This window comes from Embiotoca jacksoni, unplaced genomic scaffold (assembly GCF_022577435.1).
Source record: "Embiotoca jacksoni isolate LCO1_2020_lvr unplaced genomic scaffold, fEmbJac1.0.p SCAF_74, whole genome shotgun sequence".
NCBI classification, from domain to species: Eukaryota; Metazoa; Chordata; class Actinopteri; family Embiotocidae; genus Embiotoca; species Embiotoca jacksoni.
Genome location: NW_027185430.1, coordinates 862582 through 885450, shown reverse-complemented (window position 1 = coordinate 885450; position 22869 = coordinate 862582). Strand labels below are relative to the sequence as shown.

The 22869-nt window shown below is 41.6% G+C and overlaps 1 protein-coding gene across 1 annotated transcript in view; it reads right to left on the bottom strand.

Annotated features, from left to right (window-relative positions):
* The window catches only part of LOC138215397 (inactive N-acetylated-alpha-linked acidic dipeptidase-like protein 2), a 471279-nt gene that overhangs the window by 214555 nt on the left and 233855 nt on the right, over window positions 1-22869 (bottom strand). The window lies entirely within an intron of this gene.

Sequence of the window (22869 nt, the reverse complement as noted above, 5' to 3'; positions counted from 1 at the left end):
CATTTGACACAGTGAACCACCAGATCCTTCTTTCCTCCCTTCAGGACCTCGGTGTCTCAGGCTCTGCTCTCTCATTAAGATGGCTAGCGGCAGCCTGTTGCAGCAGCTCCTCTCCCCGAGTGTGTTGTTATTAGTATTTTTTAAGCCTTTCTCCTCTTCGGAGTTGTTGTTTTTTTCTTTCTCTCGTGTGTTAAGTTAACGGTCAGACAATGGACCGTAATGTTTCCACGTTTCTGGATGAGGGCACTGTTATTGTTTACTCGCGTGATCAGCTGATCACGCTGAGTAGACCTCTACTGCTGCTGCCCGGAGCGAGGCCTGAGATCCCCGTTGAACTTCGGAGAAGACGTCGGGGTTGCAGAGCTGGAGCTAAGCTGAAGGCGGAAAGGAGGAAATACAAACCATCGATACCGGCGATCTTAATGGGGAACGTGAGGTCGTTGGCCAACAAGACGGACGAGCTCGGCGCTGGTAAAGATCCAGAGAGAGTACCGGGAGTGCAGCATCATGTGTTTCACCGAGACATGGCTGCACTCACATCTCCCGGACCACAGCGCGGCCGTACCCGGCTTCAGGACTGTTCGGGGGGACGGAGACGTTGTGCAGAGCGGTAAGAAGAAAGGTGGAGGGATTGAAGTCTATGTGAACAAGAGGTGGTGCAATCCCGACCATGTGTGTGTGAAGGAACGTTTCTGTAGCCCGGACATTGAACTTCTAGCCGTGGGGATGCGTCCGTATTATTTACCAAGGGAGTTCACGTCCGCCATTGTTATCGCTGTGTACGTTCCTCCATCAGCTGACGTAGAGGCAGCAGTGGACACCATCTACTCCACTGTGGCTAAACTGCAGACTCAGCATCCCGGTGCATTTTTGTTAGTTACTGGAGACTTTAACCAGTCTGGATAAAGTACTGCCAACTTTGCACCAGTATGTGAACTGCCCCACCCGGAACAATAAAACTCTGGACCTACTGTATGCTAATGCCATGGATGCATACAGTACTACTGCCCTTCCCCCCCTTGGTAGATCAGACCATAACCTGGTCCTGCTGACACCAAAGTATGTTCCTCTGGTGCAGAGGCAACCTGTGACCACCAGGACTGTGAGGAGGTGGACACAGGAGGCTAAAGACACCCTGCAGGACTGCTTTGAGTCCACGGACTGGAATGTGCTGTTTGGACCACATGGGGAGGACATCAACAGCAGGACGGACTGTATCACAGAATACATCAAATTCTGTGAACACTCCACCGTACCATCCCGGACTGTAAAATGCTTCCCCAACAACAAGCCGTGGATCACCAGTGACCTGAAAGTTCTTCTTAATAAGAAGAAAGCAGCCTTCAGGTCTGGGGACAGGGAGGAGCTCAGGAGAGTGCAGCGCCACCTGAAGGAGAAGATGAGTGAGTGCAAGGACTCCTAAAGGAGGAAGCTGGAGGCCAAACTCCAGCAGAACAACGTGAGGGAGGTGTGGACCGATATGAAGGAGATTACTGGCTTCAAGGGGAGAGAGACACAACCAGGGGGAACCTGGAGAGGTCAAATGAACTAAACTGTTTCTTGAACAGGTTTAGTTCACCACCCTCATCTGTCTCCTCCCCCCCTCACACCTCCCAAACACCTCTGCTGCCTCCCCCCCTCCCCCCTCTGTGCCCCCTGGTGAACTGCATAGAGCCCTCAATCTCAAAGGACTCTTCCTCCATCGACACCTCGACCCCCACCCTCACCCCCCTCTCTGTGATGACTGGCCAGGTTAGGAGACAGCTGGAGAGAATCCACCAGCGCAAGGCTGCAGGACCTGACGGCATCAGCCCCGTGGTCCTGAAGACCTGCGCCGTCCAGCTGGCTGAGGTCCTACAACACCTCTTCAACCTGAGCCTGAAGCAGGAGGAGGTCCCGGTGCTGTGGAAGACGTCCTGCCTGGTTCCTGTCCCCAAGAAGACGACTCCATCTGCCCTCAATGACTACCGACCGGTTGCCCTCACATCTCATGTGATGAAGGTGCTGGAGAGGCTGGTCTTGGCCCACCTCAGGCCGCTGGTGAAATCTTCTCTGGACCCTCTGCAATTTGCGTACCAGCCTCATGTGGGAGTGGACGATGCCATCATCTACCTGCTGCAACGAGCTCAGTCTCATCTGGATGGAACCGGTGACTCTGTGAGAATCACTTTCTTTGATTTCTCCAGTGCATTCAACACCATCCAACCACTGCTGCTGAGTGAGAAGCTGCGGGTGGTGGGGGGGGTGGTGGGGGTGGACGCGTCCACCGTCTCCTGGATCACTGACTACCTGACAGGCAGACCACAGTTTGTCCGTCTGGGCAGTGTGCTGTCTGATACGGTGGTCAGTGGTACTGGAGCTCCTCAGGGAACTGTTCTGTCTCCCTTCCTGTTCACCTTCTACACAACTGACTTCCAGAACAACTCAGAGTCAAGACATCTGCAGAAGTTCTCTGATGACTCTGCAGTGGACGGATGTATAAGGGATGGACGGGAGGAGGAGTACAGGGCAGTAGTGGAGGACTTTGTGGAGTGGGTGGGAAGAAATCACCTGCTCCTGAACATGGCCAAGACCAGAGAGATGGTGGTCAACTTCAGGAGGAAGACGATGGCTCCACAACCGCTGAGAGTTCTGGGAGAGGAGGTGGACATGGTTGAGGAGTACAAGTACCTGGGTGTGTCCATCAACAACAGACTGAAATGGAAGACCAACATCAACGCTGTCTACAAGAAGGTGATGAGTCGACTCTTTTTCTTGAGGAAACTTCGATCCTTCAGTGTGTGCAGCGAGATGTTGGAGATGTTCTACCATCTCTTGTGGCCAGTGCTTTGTACTACGCTGTGGTCTGCTGGGGGAGCAGCATTGGAGCCGGAGACACCAACAGACTTAACAAACTGGTTAAGAAGGCCGGCTCCATCATCGGCTACAAACTGGACAGCCTGGAAAAGGTGGTGGAGAGGAGGACGCTGAACAAACTATTATCCATATTGGATAATCCTGTCCACCCTCTCCACCACCTGCTGCAGGGACAGCGGAGCACTTTCTCTAAAAGATTCCTTCAGCTCCGCTGTCACAAGGACAGATACAGGAGATCATTCCAGATACAGAAGATCATTCCAGATACAGGAGATCATTCCTGATACAGGAGATCATTCCTGCCCACTGCAATAAGGCTGTACAATAACTAACCTCTGGCAAAATCCATCACAGTACAATAACACTGTTGACTGTGTTTCTTGGTTTGTTTGTATATAATATATATAGATATATAATGTACTGTATATACTGTGCATTTTATATTTTTTACTGCTATTTACTGCTATTTTATTGCTTTTCTAATATTCTATTCTATTCTATTATTTTATTCTATTATTTCTATTATTATCTTATTGCTTCTGTATGCTGCTGTAGCGAAAAAATGTCCCCTCGGGGATTAATAAAGTAAATACCTACCTACCTACCTACCTCTCCCTGTTCTCATCCAAACTCAACGACCGCACCTACCGGGTAACTTGGAGAAGATTTGTGTCTGAACCTTGTCCTCTCACTACTGGTGTCCCTCAAGGCTCCGTCCCGGGTCCCCTCCTCTTCTCTCTGTACACCAACTCTCTCAGCTCTGTCCTTCACTCGCATGGCTTTTCCTACCACAGCTATGCTGATGACACCCAACTGATCCTCTCTTTTCCCCGATCTGAAACACAGGTAGCAGCATGAATCTCTGCCTGTCTGACTGACATCTCTCAGTGGATGTCCTCACACCACCTGGAAATCAACCTCCACAAGACTGAACTGCTCTTCCTTCTGGAAGAAGTCTTTCCGGGGAAAGACTCTCCCACCCTCGACCTGACGACTACCTTCAACAACTCTGTTATCCCGACCCTGACTGCTAAGAACCTCGGTGTGACACTCGACAGTCAACTCTCTCTTACTGCCAACATCGCTGCAACGACACGTTCCTGTAGATACATGCTGCACAACATCAGGAGAATACGTCCTCTTCTCACTCAGAAGGCGGCGCAGGTTCTGGTCCAGGTTCTGGTCCAGGCTCTGGTTATTTCACATCTGGACTACTGTAACTCTCTCCTGGCAGGTCTACCTGTTAGTGCCATCCGACCTCTGCAGCTCATCCAGAATGTCGCAGCTCGACTGGTCTTTAACCTCCGAAATTCACTCAGCACTACTCCGCTCCTCCTCATCCTCCTCCTCCTCCTCTTCATCCTCCTCCTCCGCTCCTCCTCCTCCTCCTCCTCTTCCGCTCCCTTCACTGGTTACCAGTAGCCGCCCACATCCGTTTCAAAACATTGGTACTTGCGTACCGTGCTGTGAACAGATCAGGTCCAGTCTACATCCATGACATGGTCCAACTCTACATCCCAGCCCCTCCCTCCGCTCTGCTTCCACCAATCAGCTTGTTGCTCCTCACTGAGTTAAACACTCTACAAAATCACGACTGTTTTCTGTCCTGGCTCCTAAATGGTAGAATGAGCTCCCCACCGACATCAGGACAGCAGAAACTCTGTACATCTTCCACCGCAAACTAAAAACACACCTCTTCTGACTTTACCTTGAACAGTATAATTTTAGTAGCACTTAAAATGACACTTACTGATAGAACTTTGTAGTTTGGATTTCTTGAAGAAATTGTATTTTCTTAATTCTTGTTGTTCTGGTTTTGTACCCTCGTGGTTGAAATGCACTTATTGTAAGTCGCTTTGGATAAAAACATCAGCTAAATGAAATATAATGTATTGTAATGTAATGTAACAATAAACCTGACAGTTTTCGGTTGTCCCTGGCAATTCTAATTTCTCCATCACAGTGGTGATTTAACACACGGACTCCCTCCAGATTCTCTTTTGGAGTGTTTTCTGTAGCCAATAGAACTGGCTATTCTATAATTTATTAAGAAATATATGAAACGTAAATGGACCGTGGGTTAATAGGAGGGATGGGCATTTCAAGCAAAAATACTGTTCGAAAGTCACTTCCATTTGATTATTATTTGAATGTTCACACACTTTTACCTGAAAAGCTGTGGAGACTGGGAGCATTGTGTTCTTCTTCTCTTTTTGTTGTTTAATGGCAGCTGGCAGACAGTTTTTAGGCACACAACTGCCACCTTCTGACGGGAGTAATGCATTACAACCAGGTGCTATTAAAAACAGGGGAAACAAGGAAGAACGAAAGTTACTTATTGATTTTTTTTCTTTTTTAACGACTATTAGAATATTCCAAAATCGTGTCCCATCCCTATTTAGTGCTTTGATTTTATAGAAGGTAAAGTTCAGGATATACTCTATATAGCTATGACCAGGCCTGACAAGGCAGTTTGTTTGTGAAAGATATTTTTGGTTGTGTAGTAGTTTTTTGTTTTTCTGTAAGATATTTTTGTCAAAGTTCTGTTACATAAAAGTCATGATTATAAGCTATCTGCAGACGTCACAAAGTTATATATAAACCTGAATTACATTTAATTGATTTCAGTGGGATAATGAAGTAGTAGATTCAGTGACAGTCAAGTCATTTTGCTTCCCAAAAATACAACCCAACTTTTTCCCCAGTTTGCTGTTCATATAAGCAGAAGTGACTTGGTGGACATTATAATGCTTGAGTTGTTTATATCACCTGGAAGGTATCGTTATGTGCAGCAGGTGTGATCAACCGGACTTTTATCCCAGCGTTGTTAGTTCAGATACTGTTTGTCATTCGCAGGTTTTATCCCTCCGGGAGAGAGGTGTGTTATCTTCATTCCCATTGTTATGATGTCACTACTTCTTTTGTCCTTTTCTCCTCCACCTCCGAACTGAACTGACCACTAATAGAGATGCAGTTTAAACCATACAGCCAAATGGCCACTGCCCAGGGCGAGTGAACTATTTGATTTGCCCTCATTAAGAGCATAAAATTCATTCCTAATCCTCCCTTCAGGTGCATGCAGGTTCATTTGGTAATCCACTCTTCTGTAGAGCAATTTTAGAAAACATGGTAAATCGATTTTCCCTAAAAAAGGGTCAATTAGATAAAAAGAAAACTGTTTGACAATTGAAAGATCTTTCTGCATGCTCTGCATATTTCTTTTGAATTACATATTAAAAAATTAACAAACCCACGAGAAAGCGATCCTTGTAGTTATGCAATACAATCTGGTTACCACGGAAACAAATATGGGAGTAATCACATGAATACAGGGCTTTTTGTAACATTGCCAGACATTGAATTAATGAGCAGCCTGTTGCTACCAACCACCAACCATCAGTGACGTCATTGTTGGTTTGTGAACGTTATGAATCCTCCAGTTCAGATTCTGTCCGTCACCATCTTGCTCGTTCGGAGCGGTTTGGAGCAGGAAGTGACCATATTTGGACGAGCTGGGGGAGGAGCCAGCTGTGGATCGGACCGATCTGATTGGAAACCTGACGATACTACATCCCGCCCACCGATAGCTGTAACCTGACTGCACCACAGGCCTGTCAATCAAACAGACACGCCCCCAAAAACAGGTCTTCTTGAATCTTCTTTTCTAATGAATGAGGGATTATTTTCAGATGGACCTCCAGAAAACTAATAAGAAGGAGTGACTTTAGCTAACAACACCGAGATAACTGATGGACACATTTTATTCACTTTGGATTTGATGAGAGAAGTTGAATGGGAGTCTATGGAGCCGGAGGCTTTTTGGAGCTGACCTCTAGTGACACTCAGTGATATTGTAGTTTAAGGCACTTCTGCATCAGACTCATTTTTCAGACCTGGAAGCTACGAACAATTTTTATTCAGTCTGTGGTCCCTATGTACAACTTTACACACAGTTTACACCTCTTGAGTTTAGTTAACTGTTAATCAGTGTAAACACAAACCATTCAAAATGAAAGATGATGTGTAATTATTTTCTTCGGTTTGGACCAAATTAACTACAGATATGAACACACTAGAATAGTTAGCTTAAATAGCCAGTAGTGTTTGGTCCTGTAAGAGGTCAGAGGTGTTTGCATTGTAATTTTTCTTGTGTTCCAGATGTTGTACTTCTGTTCCAGTTTTTGTTCTTGTGTTCCAGATGTTCTACTCGTGTTCCAGGTGTTCTTCTTGTGTTCCAGATGTTCTACTTCTGTTCCAGATTTTGTACCTGTGTTCCAGATGTTGTACTCGTGTTGCGTGAGGAAGCTGCAGCTGTTCCTGAACTGCTGCTGCTGGACAGAAGAATCAGTGTGTTTATTGAGTGTTAAACAGAGGACACAAAAACACGCTGATTTCTGGGTAAAATAGTTAAAGCTGCAGATGTTTTAGAGGGTGATGTGTTCACATGATGAGGTCATTTCCTGTCAGTGCAGAACAGCAGTGTGTGATTTGAAACAACACTACTCTGTCGAAACTCCTGTACTACACAGTAAGAGTCCAGACATGTACTACTGTAAGTACTATCAGAGTACTATCTGTTAGTGTACTGAGGGAAGGATGTCATCTGGAACACAGCATGTGTCTCTGAAAATGACGTTGTCATCGTGTCCCGGGTTGCGAGTGACACAACAAATCCGATCTGAGCCAGCAGCCTTGACTGAAAATCACATTTCAAACCTCCAAAAGTAGTTTGGAGCCAGATGGCAAAGATCACATTCCATGTGGTTTTTTTTTTCTGTTCAGACTTTAAAAAAAATCAATCTGGACATGAAGTAAATCAGATTTTGGCTGCAGTCTGAAAACATTAGAACTCTCAATCAAGTCTTCTTTCAAGTCTTGTTTCTTGGAATCTGAACTTTGACTGTTCTCCATATGACATACTCAGTACACTCATATAATCGTGCATGAATTCACACACTGCCGTTCTGCACTGACCAGAATTACATGTAACATGTTTATTTACCCAGAAACAGGTGTTTTCATGCCCTCTGTTTAATGCAAACAATGAACACTTCTGTCCAGCTACTGCTGGTAAAAATGAACATTTTTGTTCAGAGTTTCACAACAGCTGCAGCTACTTCAGACAGTGCAATATGAAAGTATTGCATTATGTAATAATAATATTCAAGTATCAGGTTATAATTTCAGAAGATTTCTCTGACATTGCCTTAAGGACATCTCTTAAATGTGATCTCACTGCTCAGATTAAAGGCGATGGGAAGTGCTGAGTTGTAAAATAAATTTGAGTAAATAATTGTAATAAATATTCTTGCCCTTTGTCACAATATATTCACTTCACAAATAGGTTGCAGTGAGCCATATCTGACAGCCAGAATGTCCCTAATGTCTCATTTCCTCAGCCAGTTGTATATTTTATACCCCATTATTTTAAGCATATTGTTACTTTCTCCTTATCTTGCAGCTGATCTATACTTTGTCCAAGTTTGTGCATAATCTATACTCTAACCTCCACACCGACGACAAGATCAGCAGCCGCTGAGAAATCCCTCGAGGTTTCTTTGAACCACATTTAAAGTCAATATCTCTTTGTGGCCGGTCCACAGAGTGTCACGGCAACATCCCAACGCCACAGGACGATTAATAATCTGTGAACGACACGGGAGACGAGACAAGAGGGGTGGAGGGTGGGGTTGGGTGAAAAAGTAAAGAGGAAAGGTGAGATCAGGTGATGGAGGAGAGGGGAGAAAAGGAAAGAAGAGAGAAGGACAAGGGTAAGGAGTGAATAGTAGGTGAAGTGACAATAAAGGAGACGGTGGAGAGAAGAGCAGAGCAGGAAGGAGAAGAAGGAGGAGACGAGAAGACGTGGGACGTCGGAGGAAGACAAATATGCTGAGTTGGGTTAGACAACAATAGTGGAAGAAGAAACAGGAGACAAGTAGAGACAGACGATGGTGTGAAGAGGTCAGAGGTCAAGGCAAGATTTGGAGAAGCAAACTTTGTACAATGCAAAGCAGCCACAACACAACTTTCTGCTTGACAATGTGTAACACAAAGTATTTAACAGCATTGTTACACCTCATGTTCAACCACTGAGCTGTAACGGTTATATCATGAACAGATTACACCGATCAATCATCATGGTGAGCATTTCATTTTCAAACAGGGACTTCAGATATTTCTGAAAATATTGAAACTATTTTAAATCTGAATAATCTGCTGAAAAAAACAACAACTATCCAAGCGAGCTCATCTTTCTGTTCTTAAAGAAAACGTTCTCTTTCTAATGCCTCAGCACGCTCCTTAAAAACTAAAAAATAACTTTGAACTGAACTTGTGTACAAGCAGGTCCTGATTAGCTTAGGTCTACAGAACTGGAAATAATTATAATTACCTTCCCTTTTAAGTTATGCATCATTTTGATATTCAAAGTGTAGAATCGCCATGACAACAGTCCCAAAACACTTTACAATTACAACAACTTTCAGCAGTCGTGGGAATCACATTATAAGTGTGTGTTCCTGATAGATGGTCCTGATGATGGAGCTGGTCATTGAGGGCTTTGTATGAATAAAGAGGGATTTTAAATTTGATTCTTGATTCCATAGTGAGCCAATGAAGAGAATGTGGGAGAAATATGATCTCTGTTGCTAATCATAACTCTCACGTCAACATTTTTATCAGCTGGAGGCTTTTCAGAAAGTTACTGGTTATAAGGAGTTAGAATAAAGCAGCCTGGATGTAACAAACGCATCCAGTACTGTATATTTACATCCACTTCTACAATTTTAGCTCAGAGACAGCAGAAAGGTCCAATTCACAGACTGAATATAAAAGTGTTCGTAGCTTCCAGCTCTGAAATATGAGCCCGATACAGAAGTACCTTAAGCTGCAATACCAGCGAGTGCCACTAGAGGTCGGCTCCAAAAAGCCTCCGGCTCCATAGACTCCCATTCAACTTCTCTCATCAAATCCAAAGTGAATAAAATGTGTCCATCAGTTATCTCGGTGTTGTTAGCTAAAGTCACTCCTTCTTATTAGTTTTCTGGAGGTCCATCTGAAAATAATCCCTCATTCATTAGAAAAGAAGATTCAAGAAGACCTGTTTTTGGGGGCGTGTCTGTTTGATTGACAGGCCTGTGGTGCAGTCAGGTTTCCAATCAGATCGGTCAGATCCACCGCTGGCTCCTCCCCCAGCTCGTCCGAATATGGTCACTTCCTGCTCCAAACCGCTCCGAACTAGCAAGATGGTGACGGACAGAATCTGAACTGGAGGATTCATAACGTTCACAAACCAACGATGACATCACTGATGGGTGACATTGGTCTTGTCACACCAGAACTCAGGAACTGAGCTAACTGTGAACGAGCAGCTATCAAGCTGCTCCGCTCAAACAGCCTTTTTCTTCCTCTACAGGAATGTAACTGAGTTTTATAAAATCAGTCCTGAGAAGGAAATAGCAGCAGAAAATGGCCAAAACGGAGAAGATAGAAAACGAAGAGGGAGAACTTGTTCTTGGCTTTTTATTTGTGTTTTGCTGTTGGAAAGTTTTCCAGTATTCCTGATACGGAGGTGAATGGATGGAGTCACTGAGCCACCTTTTATCATATTAGTTAACACTCACCATTTATGACATATGCCACGAAAGACGAGACATGGTTGTAAACGTATATTTTTTTTGAAGCAGATTTAAAAAAAAAAAAAAAAAAAAGATATATCATTCCATCAAACCTTTTTGGGACCAAGGTTTCACACCTCTGCCTCCTTTCTTCCCTTTCTGTCCTTCCAGCCAATCAAAACACTAAACGTTCCCTGAGAAAGCCACCTGAGAATTATATGCAGCAGTGAAACATTTTTAAGGATATTTTTTAAAGCGATGAGATGTTGACCTTTCTTCTTTCCTCAAACACTGCCTTCCTGTCTTTCTCCTCTCTTTCTGAGGATTTAACTTCCTCCAACTCTTCTGTTTTCTCCGTACTCTGACTGCTCAGTAAAGCGAGAACTCAACAAATCAATACCTGACGCTCGGTAAATCAGTCTTCCCATTACTGGACACTGATATTAACTGATACCTGGAGTGACAGACTTGCTCTGTAGGGCAATGTTTCTTTGTGTGCGTGTGTGTGTGTGTGTGTGTGTGTGTGTGTGTGTGTGTGTGTGTGTGTGTGTGTGTGTGTGTGTGTGTGTGTAGGCCTCTGACATCTGACATGATGTGCAGGGCAGGCAGACATCCTGAAACCACTTAGACTTAGTAAGGAAGTAAATGTTTGGGGAACTGAGAGAGACCGCTTGATTTGTGTATGAGTGTATGAACTCAGCGGTGACATGTTAAAGGACCACAGCACAATGTTGGGTCTGAACTGATGTGGAGAGCATGTGACGCCAGTTCTGACACCACATTGTGGTTGGAGATTTTATCTTATTGTTAGTCAAGCCCTGAATATTTTCTGACTCTCAGACCCGAGTCCGATAGTCATTCATCTCTAAAAAGAACTGAACATAAAATTATTGTTTCGTCTTTTAAAAAGGCTCAGCACTTTTCTAAAGCACCAAACGTTTCTCAAACAGAAGAAAATAAAGCATGAACCAGTGTAAACATGATGTTATCCCATTTTAAACCTGATTAAAATTAGGTTTTAATTTGGGTTTAAAACCCACATCAAGTCACCTTTGTCATTAAACCACTTTAAATCTGGTTCACATTGATTTAAATTAGTTTAAACCTGACTTAGTCCCAGTTTAAACCAGGTTCAAATCAGGTTTGAATGAGTTTAATCCAGTCTTTTCAAATCAGTTTGAACCTGCTGTAAAAGGACCAGTGGATTAGCAGGTGTGATGTGATGGTGGTGAACCGCGGTGCCTTAATGCCACAGATAAGAGGTCTGACCTAGGGAGCCAGATCTGCGGTTATCGAAGTAACTTCAGGTTGGATTTCTGCCAGCACATAATGAATGGTGGGTTGTTTTCCTTCCAGCCTGGTGAGCTCGGGCTAACCAGGTTCAAACTGTTTGAGACGATGCAAATTATGTGGTAACTTTTAAACAGCTGTCGGCCGGCCATGCCTTCTCCTGTGGTGATGATGGGGGATAAACAGCGTCCAGACATGGCAGTGTTTTTTATATAAAACAATTAAGTGTCTGAACACCTGAACTGAACAATACCAGCAAACACGGATTCTCGCATTCAGAAGTCCCTGTAATGTTTTCGTAGAGGAAACATTCACGTGAACGTTTCATAAACACATTATGAGAAGTGGATCATCACAAACATTCACCTGCATCCATCCATCTTGTCCTCAATCCTGACATCACTTTTATGGAATACATAGAAAACAGGAAAATGACTTTAAGAAGACTATCTTATTCTTGTTCTGCCACTACTCACTGACATTTTTCATTACAAATTTCACAGGAAAAGCACAAATTCGTGCTACATGCCACTAGCTTGGCTAAAAACACATCTATTACCACACTAAAAACAAGTCTACAGTCCAAGTAACATATAATTCATCCCCGAACATACATGTAATTCCATATCAGACAGACGGAGGACAGGACATGGAGCACCAACGTGCAACCATGGGCGTGCATGCACATATTTCGAAGAGAGTGAAAGAGATACGGAGGATAGAGAGCCAGAGAGTTTTAGACTTGATATAAGTGTGATGACAGGAAGCATCACAGGGATCAAAGCTGTGGAGAGCTACAATGTACAGCTGATACAGCTGTCCTCCCTGGGACAGTGTGACTCTATCAGACGCTTTGGTGGGCTCACACCAAGAGACATGAGGGGAGAGATGGACTCAGTTCCGCCAAGACAAAATGCAACAAGAAGTCCAGCCTTTTCATCTTTTTCTTTCATCTTTTTCTCGAATCCAGTCAGTGCAAAAACATGGATTAATATTTGTGTCTAAACTGAATCATATGAGGCCCCCTCACTCCCCCGACTCCTTTGCATCCACACTGATGAAGTAATGTGGCCATATGTGGTCTGAGCAGATCGGATCTCAACGCATCTTGGCTGTGTTCACGCCTCTACTTAGATCACCCAAGACGCATGTTAATGAGCGCTGTGAACAGAGCCTACATGCATATGCTCACACATCATCATTCATTCTTCATTTGAGCTGTCAACTCAATTGCTGACTATCAGACAAATTTAATTTGTACTGAACAATTTGCAACGAATGCAGCTGCTTGGAGTTAAATGTAATTGTCGTTGAATTTCACTCTCTCTTCATGTATGTCACCCATTGCAGAAGCTCTTTTTGATACAGGTTGCAGTTGGCATCTTAGCAGGGCATTTTGAGTTTATTTTAAATCATGGACAATAAAAGGTTTGGTTTTCCACTGAAACGCGTCTACAAAGCATCTGCTCCTCAAAGCATTCATCGGTCCAAAAGCAGGCATTTGGAAAAGGAGGAAAGATGAGAGTTGGGCCAAAGTTAAGTCATTTTTTTATGCTAGAAAGGCTAAAATAATGTTTCAGAAAATACCCTTATAGATAAAAGTTGTTTTTACCAACCTTTCAGAAAGTTAAGTCTAACAAAAGATAACTGGATTTGAGTTCAGAGTCTAAAGTTAATATGAACTGAATATCTACTTCGAGTCTTTGCTCTGAATGTCAGATCGAGCCTTACCGATTTAATGTTGGAAATACTCCTTTCAAAATATAAATTTACTTCCCTGAGTTGGCAAGAAGAGTGTGACATTAAATTTTAATAATTGCTTGCAGTGATCTTCATCCACCTGCATGCCACAATTTGTATTTTATAATTTAATAATGAGACCACATTTATTCTTATCTGATGCCACCTTGTTTTGCCTCTGAGGATTAAGGGAGCTGTTTTAAGCATTTTAATAAACTACACTGAACAAAAATAAAAAAATAAATAAAAAGGAAGAAGTCGCCATTTTTCTTTATCCTTTCCAGGAGTATAATCAATCTGTACGAATCCCCCCCTCTACATCAGATAATGATTTATGGTAAGTAACAACTGGGCAGTTTGATAAACAGACAAATGGTGAAATGGGCCAGCATTTTTTTTTTAAAGTTAAATATGGGTCACTACCAAACAACCTGATGCTTAAAGGGAACAGTTAATTGTTTTAAAGGTATTCAGCCCATTAAACAGTCTACATCAGTTGTCATGGAGACCAAAGATGTAGTAAGTCCTACAGCGAGTAGTCCTCCTCCATCTCCATAGGCCGTTACCAACGACTCAGACATTATAATAGTTGGAGAGTTCCAGCATATACCATCATCTTTGTCGTCATGGTAACATAAATACAAATGTAGGTAACATTGTGTCGCAGTTGGAGTTTGGTTAGCTTTAGACACCAAAACTACTTTTCAGGAACTACTGTTTGTGAGCTGCCATAAAATAAAGCCTCAAGTCTGGCGTCACTGTCTTAGTTTTTTGAAGCTAGAAGTGACCACATACCTGCTGCTCACCTGTACTGGATACCTGACCACAGTGTCACCATGTCAATCAAACCAGATACACCCCTAAACATCCCTTTCTTTAAAGGCCTAATGTTTAATTAATGATTTAATTATTTCCAGAAGGAGAGAGTTTATCGAACGACACCAGAATGACTTGTGGAAAACATTTACTGACTTTGTATTTCAGGAGGGAACGTGATGCTTTTTGAATGGGAGTCTAATGGAGCCAAAGTTTTTTTTTTTTTTTTTTTTTTTTTAAATAGCCACTAGTGCCCATCAGTGGTATTGCACATGTAGCCACCTCCACATTGACTGTGCTTTTCGAACCAGGAGATTACGTACACTTTTATATGAGGTCTATGCATCCTGCCTTTGTCCTGTCACTATTACGAAGGCCATCAGAGGTCGTATAGTCACAGGTTGGTTTGCTCAGTCTGAAACAGAGTTACAGGAGCGCCCAAACCTCATTCAATTCAATTTGATTTATATAGTGCCAAATCACAACACAGGTTATTTCATGGCACTTAACACATCAAAATCCTTACAGCAAGACTTTACAATAAAGACCACTTCATGAGCTGATAACATTCAAACCGTATCACCAGTTTCCAATCTCCATGTAAACACCTACTGATCAAGCATAATATAAATTATTATGGAATAAAAAGCTATATCTCACAGGAAACTATATTGCAGATATCAGTTTGAGATGCCATATGGAGCAAATTAATACTCATGCAAAAGGAAAAAAAAATAATGTAAGTACAGTATTTGTTGGACCTGTTTAGGGCAAGATGTCCTGGGGAGGGATATTTTAACCAATCCGATTTTCTGTACTCTATCACTCTACTCTGTCACTTAGTCAGTTACGAGAGGGGCAGACTATGGCACTATGGAGTATGTCAAGAAGACAACACCAGTTGAGACTCAAGAAACTGTCTGAGAAAAAGATTTCTGGAAAATGTTTTTTTTGGGGGGGGGCAATATGTATGCAGTTTCTTCTGACGGGCTGATAAATGTCTCTCTATTGTATTGACGTTTACTGGAACATGCACAGACAAATTTGACCATCTCTCTCTGAAAAACAAATAAAACAATCAAGTGGAAGCCAACTTCTCAGTGGGCCGGCAACACTGTTATTTTAATAGACTTTGATTGTGTTTTGATATTCCTGAGCTGCTTAAGTGATGGATCCAGGGAATAACTAATCCTCCACTAATGATGATGGTGTTTTAATGAAAGCTTAATGACACTCTTAACGCCTTGGTGTACTAACTGTCAGTGTCTGCCAAGAAACAGAAAGATGAGGGGAGGAAGGCAGCTGAGAAACAGGAGGACATGAGGAGGAGAGGAAGTCTACTAAGTGTCGGGGTAAAGAGACCCAGCACATGCTTCCCAACTCCCACTGACACGGCTGTGTTTCCTCCCATGAAGTCTTACTCTTAACATGCATTCCACAGACACTTCAGAGAGTTCAGTGCAGTTGGCTCATTATGTGGCAGACAGCAGGCCAAATGGTGCTGAAGGTATAAATGGAGTGGTTAATAACCAGTTAATGAGACTATTATCTATTACCACATAGAATGGAGCAGTTGGAGGATTTGCCAAAATGTGTTTGGCTAATTATCTTTAAAAGCTAGCTTCTGCCTTTGAACTCAAACCTTACAACGGTGTATGTCGGTGAATGTGGAGAGCACAGTTTTACTCTGGAAAATAAATATACACTATGTTCACTGTATAGCTAATGGTCACTGTTATATCTCTAATACAAACAAAAAACTCTTTAAATTAAATTTAATTTACTTTATTTTAAGTCCTTTCCACCAAGATGTGAATCGTTGCTATAATGTCATATTTTAGTTTCGATTCAGGTCATATTTTCAGCTTCAAAAATATGCAATTTCCAATTTAGGTAAAGCACAAAGGCATCAGTAAATTATGCACACTCAAAGCTGCTAATGCTATTGATTTATTAACAACACTGATGAAGAAACATCACTGATGTTGTGGTGTTGATGCATAAACTGATGTTGTTAATAAATAAACATATGTTGTGGTGTTAATAAATAAACATATATTGTGGTATTAATAAATATACTGATGTGATGTAAATACATAAACAGATGTTGTGGTGTTAATAGATAAACTGATGTGGTGTTAATAGATAAATTGATGTTGTGGTGTTAATTAATAAACTGCATCGGGAGCTTTCAGTGAGAATAATTTACTTTCCGATCATGAATTAAATGAGCTAAGCTGCTGTGTGTAAACTGCTTTAACCTTCAGTGTGTAGATGACACAGAGTCAAATTCTGTGGTCCTGATTATTAAACCAGATTAATAGGGAAAACCTTTTTGAATTGTTACTCCTTTATATGTAATTTAATTGCAATTAGTTAAGACTAGTTGCCGTTGATATTACACAGCTGTGTTTGGCTACGGGACATTATTTTTTAACTGATGATGGAAGAATCTGTTTTGATTTCCCATGCAGGACAATAAAGGGTGGACTGCTTATAGTCCAGCCTCGCTCAATAATTCATAGTTTCAACACCAACAGATTACATTTTGTTTCCCTTTTTTTTTGCGAAAACACTTAGAACTGCTCTGATTATTTTGACAGCTGATGTAGTCGTCGTTTCTATATTACAGTCACAGATTGTTTGTTCTGGAAAGATACACAGCTTTTAGGAGCTTTTAGTAGCTTTTATCTCCATGGTTCTCTAAGTTCAATAAATAAATAAAAAAGATTAGAACTAAAATATTTTTGTGATGTGCAGCATGATTATTATCACAGGAAGTGATTACATATTTATTCCTATATCAGGTAGGGCTTAAACAAAAACAAAAATCGAATTGTTCTTTCTCAACTTGCAATTTATTCAAATTCCCGCAATTTTACACAAAAAAAAATCTGCAAATTACATCGCAAAATCAAACGTTTTTGCACTTAACAATTACAAAACAAATGCCGTGAAATCCTGGAGAGATGGACTATATAATCTTCTGTAAGAGCACATCTCTTGCATTGCAAGATTGTGAAATAGAACCAACGTATCAGAGGTCTCCTCTCCATTTACATGAAAAAAGATAATAAGGTATGAAGTCATAAGCCATCAGATGCCAACAGCGTGCAATATTTATTCTTCAGAGAGGTTAATAAAGAGGTTGTGGCCCAGAATTACTTTCTCTCGACAGGAAATGAAGCAAAAGCACTGACACGTCACAGTTACATACGAGTGAACACTGTCACACACAGCACTTATATACATCTGGAAACACAGGTCATGCCCCTCATGATTCCCTCCTCTTGACAGCCTGTGTGAATGTAGCAGACTTAATGTACAGTGTACAACCTCAAGAGGAGGTGAATTCAAAATGAGTCAATTTTCACGGTTCTATGGAGGAACACATGAGAATACTGCTTCAAATACATTAAAACAAAATAACCAGCCTTTGCATTTTGAATGTGATTCAGAAATCCACTGATGCTGGTTTTGCATCTGCTGAATAAATTAAACATGCAGTTTGTCTGTGTGTCTGCAGCGTGTTTGCAGCCTATAAGCTCCATGCTAAATATCGTATTTGTGTGTAAAAGCATCTGTTTGAGCCTCATTCATTATGAATCTGTGCCACAGATCACAAACTATTCAGCTGTTCTCACCCATTCAGGCTCATATCCACAGTTATGAACTCACTTTAATTAACAGTTCATGAAGTTTGGTGGTCAGTGGACGGTGATCTGTCTTCTAGATGTTCTACTTGTGTTCCAGGTGCCGTAACTGTGTTCAAGATGTTTTACTTGTGTTCTAGGTGTTGTTCTTGTGTTCCAGATGTTCTACTTGTGTTCCAGATGTTGTACTTGTGTTCCAGATTTTGAACTTGTGTTCCAGATGTTGCTCTTGTGTTCCAGATGTTATTCTTGTGTTCCAAATATTGTACTTGTGTTGCAGATGTTTTACATGTTTCCCAGATGTTGTACTGGTGTTACAGGTGTTGTACATGTGTTCCAGATGTTGTACCTTTGTTCCAGATGTTATTATTGTGTTCCAGATGTTGTAATTGTGTTCCAGATGTTTTATTTGTGTTACAGGTGTTGTACATGTGTCCCATATGTTGTACTTGTGTTGCAGGTGTTATATGTGTTACAGATGTTGCTATTGTGGTCCAGATGTTGCACTTTTGTTCCATATTTTGTGTTCCAGATGTTGTACTTGTGTTCCAGATTTTGTACTTGTGTTGCAGGTGTTGTACATGTGTTCTAGATGTTGTACATGTGTTCCAGATGTTGTTATTGCGGTCCAGACGTTGTACTTGTGTTACAGGTGTTGTACATGTGTTCCCGATTTTGTACTTGTGTTACAGGTGTTGCACATGCGTTGCAGATGTTGCTCTTGTGGTCCAGATGTTGCACTTTTGTTCTATATTTTGTTTTTGTGTTCCAGGTGTTGTACTTGTGTTCCATATATTGTACTTGTTTTCCAGGTGCTGTACGTGTTCCAGATTTTATATTTGTGTTCCAGGTGTTGTACTTTTGTTCCAGATGTTGTACTTGTGTTCCAGGTGTTGTACATGTGTTCCCAATTTTGTACTTGTGTTCCGGATGTTGTACTTGTTTTCCAGGTGTTGTACGTGTTCCAGATTTTTTACTTACGTTCCAAATGTTGAACTTTTGTTCCAGATGTTATACTTATTTTCCAGGTGTTGTACATGTGTTCCAGAGTTTGTACTGTTTTTCCAGATGCTGTACTTGTGTTCCAGGTGTTGTACATGTGTTCCCGATTTTGTAATTGTTTTCCAGATGTTGTATTTGTGTTCCAAGTGATGTACTTGTGTTCCAGATTTTGTACTTGCGTTCCAGATGCTGTACTTTTGTTTCAGATGTTGTACTTGTTTTCCAGGTGTTGTACATGTGTTCCAGATGTTGTACTTGTGTTCCAGATGTTGTACTTGTGTTCCAGATTTTGTACTTGTGTTTCAAATGTTGTTGTGTTCCAGATGTTGCACTTGTGTTCCAGATTTTGTACTTGTGTTGCAGGTGTTGTACATGTGTTCTAGATGTTGTACATGTGTTCCAGATGTTGTTATTGCGGTCCAGACGTTGTACTTGTGTTACAGGTGTTGTACATGTGTTCCCGATTTTGTACTTGTGTTACAGGTGTTGCACATGCGTTGCAGATGTTGCTCTTGTGGTCCAGATGTTGCACTTTTGTTCTATATTTTGTTTTTGTGTTCCAGGTGTTGTATTTGTGTTCCATATATTGTACTTGTTTTCCAGGTGCTGTACGTGTTCCAGATTTTATATTTGTGTTCCAGGTGTTGTACTTTTGTTCCAGATGTTGTACTTGTGTTCCAGGTGTTGTACATGTGTTCCCAATTTTGTACTTTTGTTCCAGGTGTTGTACATGTGTTCCAGAGTTTGTACTTGTGTTCCAGATGTTGTGCTTGTGTTCCAGATGCTGTACTTGTGTTCCAGATGTTGTATTTGTGTTCCAGATGCTGTACTTGTGTTCCAGATGCTGTACTTGTGTTCCAGATGTTGTATTTGTGTTCCAGATGCTGTACTTGTGTTCCAGATGTTGTACTTGTGTTCCAGATGTTGTACTTGTGTTCCAGATGCTGTACTTGTGTTGCAGGTGTTGTACATGTGTTCTAGATGTTGTACATGTGTTCCAGATGTTGTTATTGCGGTCCAGACGTTGTACTTGTGTTACAGGTGTTGTACATGTGTTCCCGATTTTGTACTTGTGTTACAGGTGTTGCACATGCGTTGCAGATGTTGCTCTTGTGGTCCAGATGTTGCACTTTTGTTCTATATTTTGTTTTTGTGTTCCAGGTGTTGTACTTGTGTTCCATATATTGTACTTGTTTTCCAGGTGCTGTACGTGTTCCAGATTTTATATTTGTGTTCCAGGTGTTGTACTTTTGTTCCAGATGTTGTACTTGTGTTCCAGGTGTTGTACATGTGTTCCCGATTTTGTACTTGTGTTCCGGATGTTGTACTTGTTTTCCAGGTGTTGTACGTGTTCCAGATTTTTTACTTACGTTCCAAATGTTGTACTTTTGTTCCAGATGTTATACTTATTTTCCAGGTGTTGTACATGTGTTCCAGAGTTTGTACTGTTTTTCCAGATGCTGTACTTGTGTTCCAGGTGTTGTACATGTGTTCCCGATTTTGTAATTGTTTTCCAGATGTTGTATTTGTGTTCCAAGTGATGTACTTGTGTTCCAGATTTTGTACTTGCGTTCCAGATGCTGTACTTTTGTTTCAGATGTTGTACTTGTTTTCCAGGTGTTGTACATGTGTTCCAGAGTTTGTACTTGTGTTCCAGATGTTGTACTTGTGTTCCAGATGCTGTACTTGTGTTCCAGATGTTGTACTTGTGTTCCAGATGCTGTACTTGTGTTCCAGATGCTGTACTTGTGTTCCAGATGTTGTACTTGTGTTCCAGATGGTGTACTTGTGTTCCAGATGTTGTACTTGTGTTCCAGATGTTGTACTTGTGTTCCAGATGCTGTACTTGTGTTGCAGGTGTTGTACATGTGTTCTAGATGTTGTACATGTGTTCCAGATGTTGTTATTGCGGTCCAGACGTTGTACTTGTGTTACAGGTGTTGTACATGTGTTCCCGATTTTGTACTTGTGTTACAGGTGTTGCACATGCGTTGCAGATGTTGCTCTTGTGGTCCAGATGTTGCACTTTTGTTCTATATTTTGTTTTTGTGTTCCAGGTGTTGTACTTGTGTTCCATATATTGTACTTGTTTTCCAGGTGCTGTACGTGTTCCAGATTTTATATTTGTGTTCCAGGTGTTGTACTTTTGTTCCAGATGTTGTACTTGTGTTCCAGGTGTTGTACATGTGTTCCCGATTTTGTACTTGTGTTCCGGATGTTGTACTTGTTTTCCAGGTGTTGTACGTGTTCCAGATTTTTTACTTACGTTCCAAATGTTGTACTTTTGTTCCAGATGTTATACTTATTTTCCAGGTGTTGTACATGTGTTCCAGAGTTTGTACTGTTTTTCCAGATGCTGTCCTTGTGTTCCAGGTGTTGTACATGTGTTCCCGATTTTGTAATTGTTTTCCAGATGTTGTATTTGTGTTCCAAGTGATGTACTTGTGTTCCAGATTTTGTACTTGCGTTCCAGATGCTGTACTTTTGTTTCAGATGTTGTACTTGTTTTCCAGGTGTTGTACATGTGTTCCAGAGTTTGTACTTGTGTTCCAGATGTTGTACTTGTGTTCCAGATGCTGTACCTGTGTTCCAGATGTTGTACTTGTGTTCCAGATGCTGTACTTGTGTTCCAGATGCTGTACTTGTGTTCCAGATGTTGTACTTGTGTTCCAGATGGTGTACTTGTGTTCCAGATGTTGTATTTGTGTTCCAGATGCTGTACTTGTGTTCCAGATGTTGTACTTGTGTTCCAGATGCTGTACTTGTGTTCCAGATGTTGTACTTGTGTTCCAGATCGTGTACTTGTGTTCCAGATGTTGTACTTGTGTTCCAGATGCTGTACTTGTGTTCCAGATGCTGTACTTGTGTTCCAGATGTTGTACTTGTGTTCCAGATGCTGTACTTGTGTTCCAGATGTTGTACTTGTGTTCCAGATGTTGTACTTGTGTTCCAGATGGTGTACTTGTGTTCCAGATGTTGTACTTGTGTTCCAGATGTTGTACTTGTGTTCCAGATGCTGTACTTGTGTTCCAGATGTTGTACTTGCGTTCCATATGTTGTACTTGTGTTCCAGATGCTGTACTTGTGTTCCAGATGTTGTACTTGTGTTCCAGATGTTGTACTTGTGTTCCAGATGTTGTACTTGTGTTCCAGATGCTGTACTTGTGTTCCAGATGCTGTACTTGTGTTCCAGATGTTGTACTTGTGTTCCAGATGCTGTACTTGTGTTCCAGATGTTGTACTTGTGTTCCAGATGTTGTACTTGTGTTCCAGATGGTGTACTTGTGTTCCAGATGTTGTACTTGTGTTCCAGATGTTGTACTTGTGTTCCAGATGCTGTACTTGTGTTCCAGATGTTGTACTTGTGTTCTAGATGTTGTACTTGTGTTCCAGATGGTGTACTTGTGTTCCAGATGTTGTACTTGTGTTCTAGATGGTGTACTTGTGTTCCAGATGGTGTACTTGTGTTCCAGATACTGTACTTGTGTTCCAGATGTTGTACTTGTGTTCCAGATGTTGTACTTGTGTTCCAGATGGTGTACTTGTGTACTACCTCTCTCTTTTCTGAGTACATCAGTGTGTTCTCACTGTCAGTACAGAACCATCAGAACACTACAAGGACCAGGATGAAGCACTCAGAACACTCCAACCAAGAAGTGTGAACTTCTGGACACTTTCCACCCTCAACATCAATGACTTTAAATAACATTTGGTCTAAAACATAGAAAGATGTTCCCCTAAAATAGAATAAACAGTAGCCACCATATCCAGGTGGTTATTGTGCAGATGTTTCTGTCACTAAATGCTGGATTTCAACTGAAAAGAAACACATAAATAAGCTGTGATTGTGTTTCACAAGGGGGCACCACTGCATTATGAGCAGACAAGTGGCTACT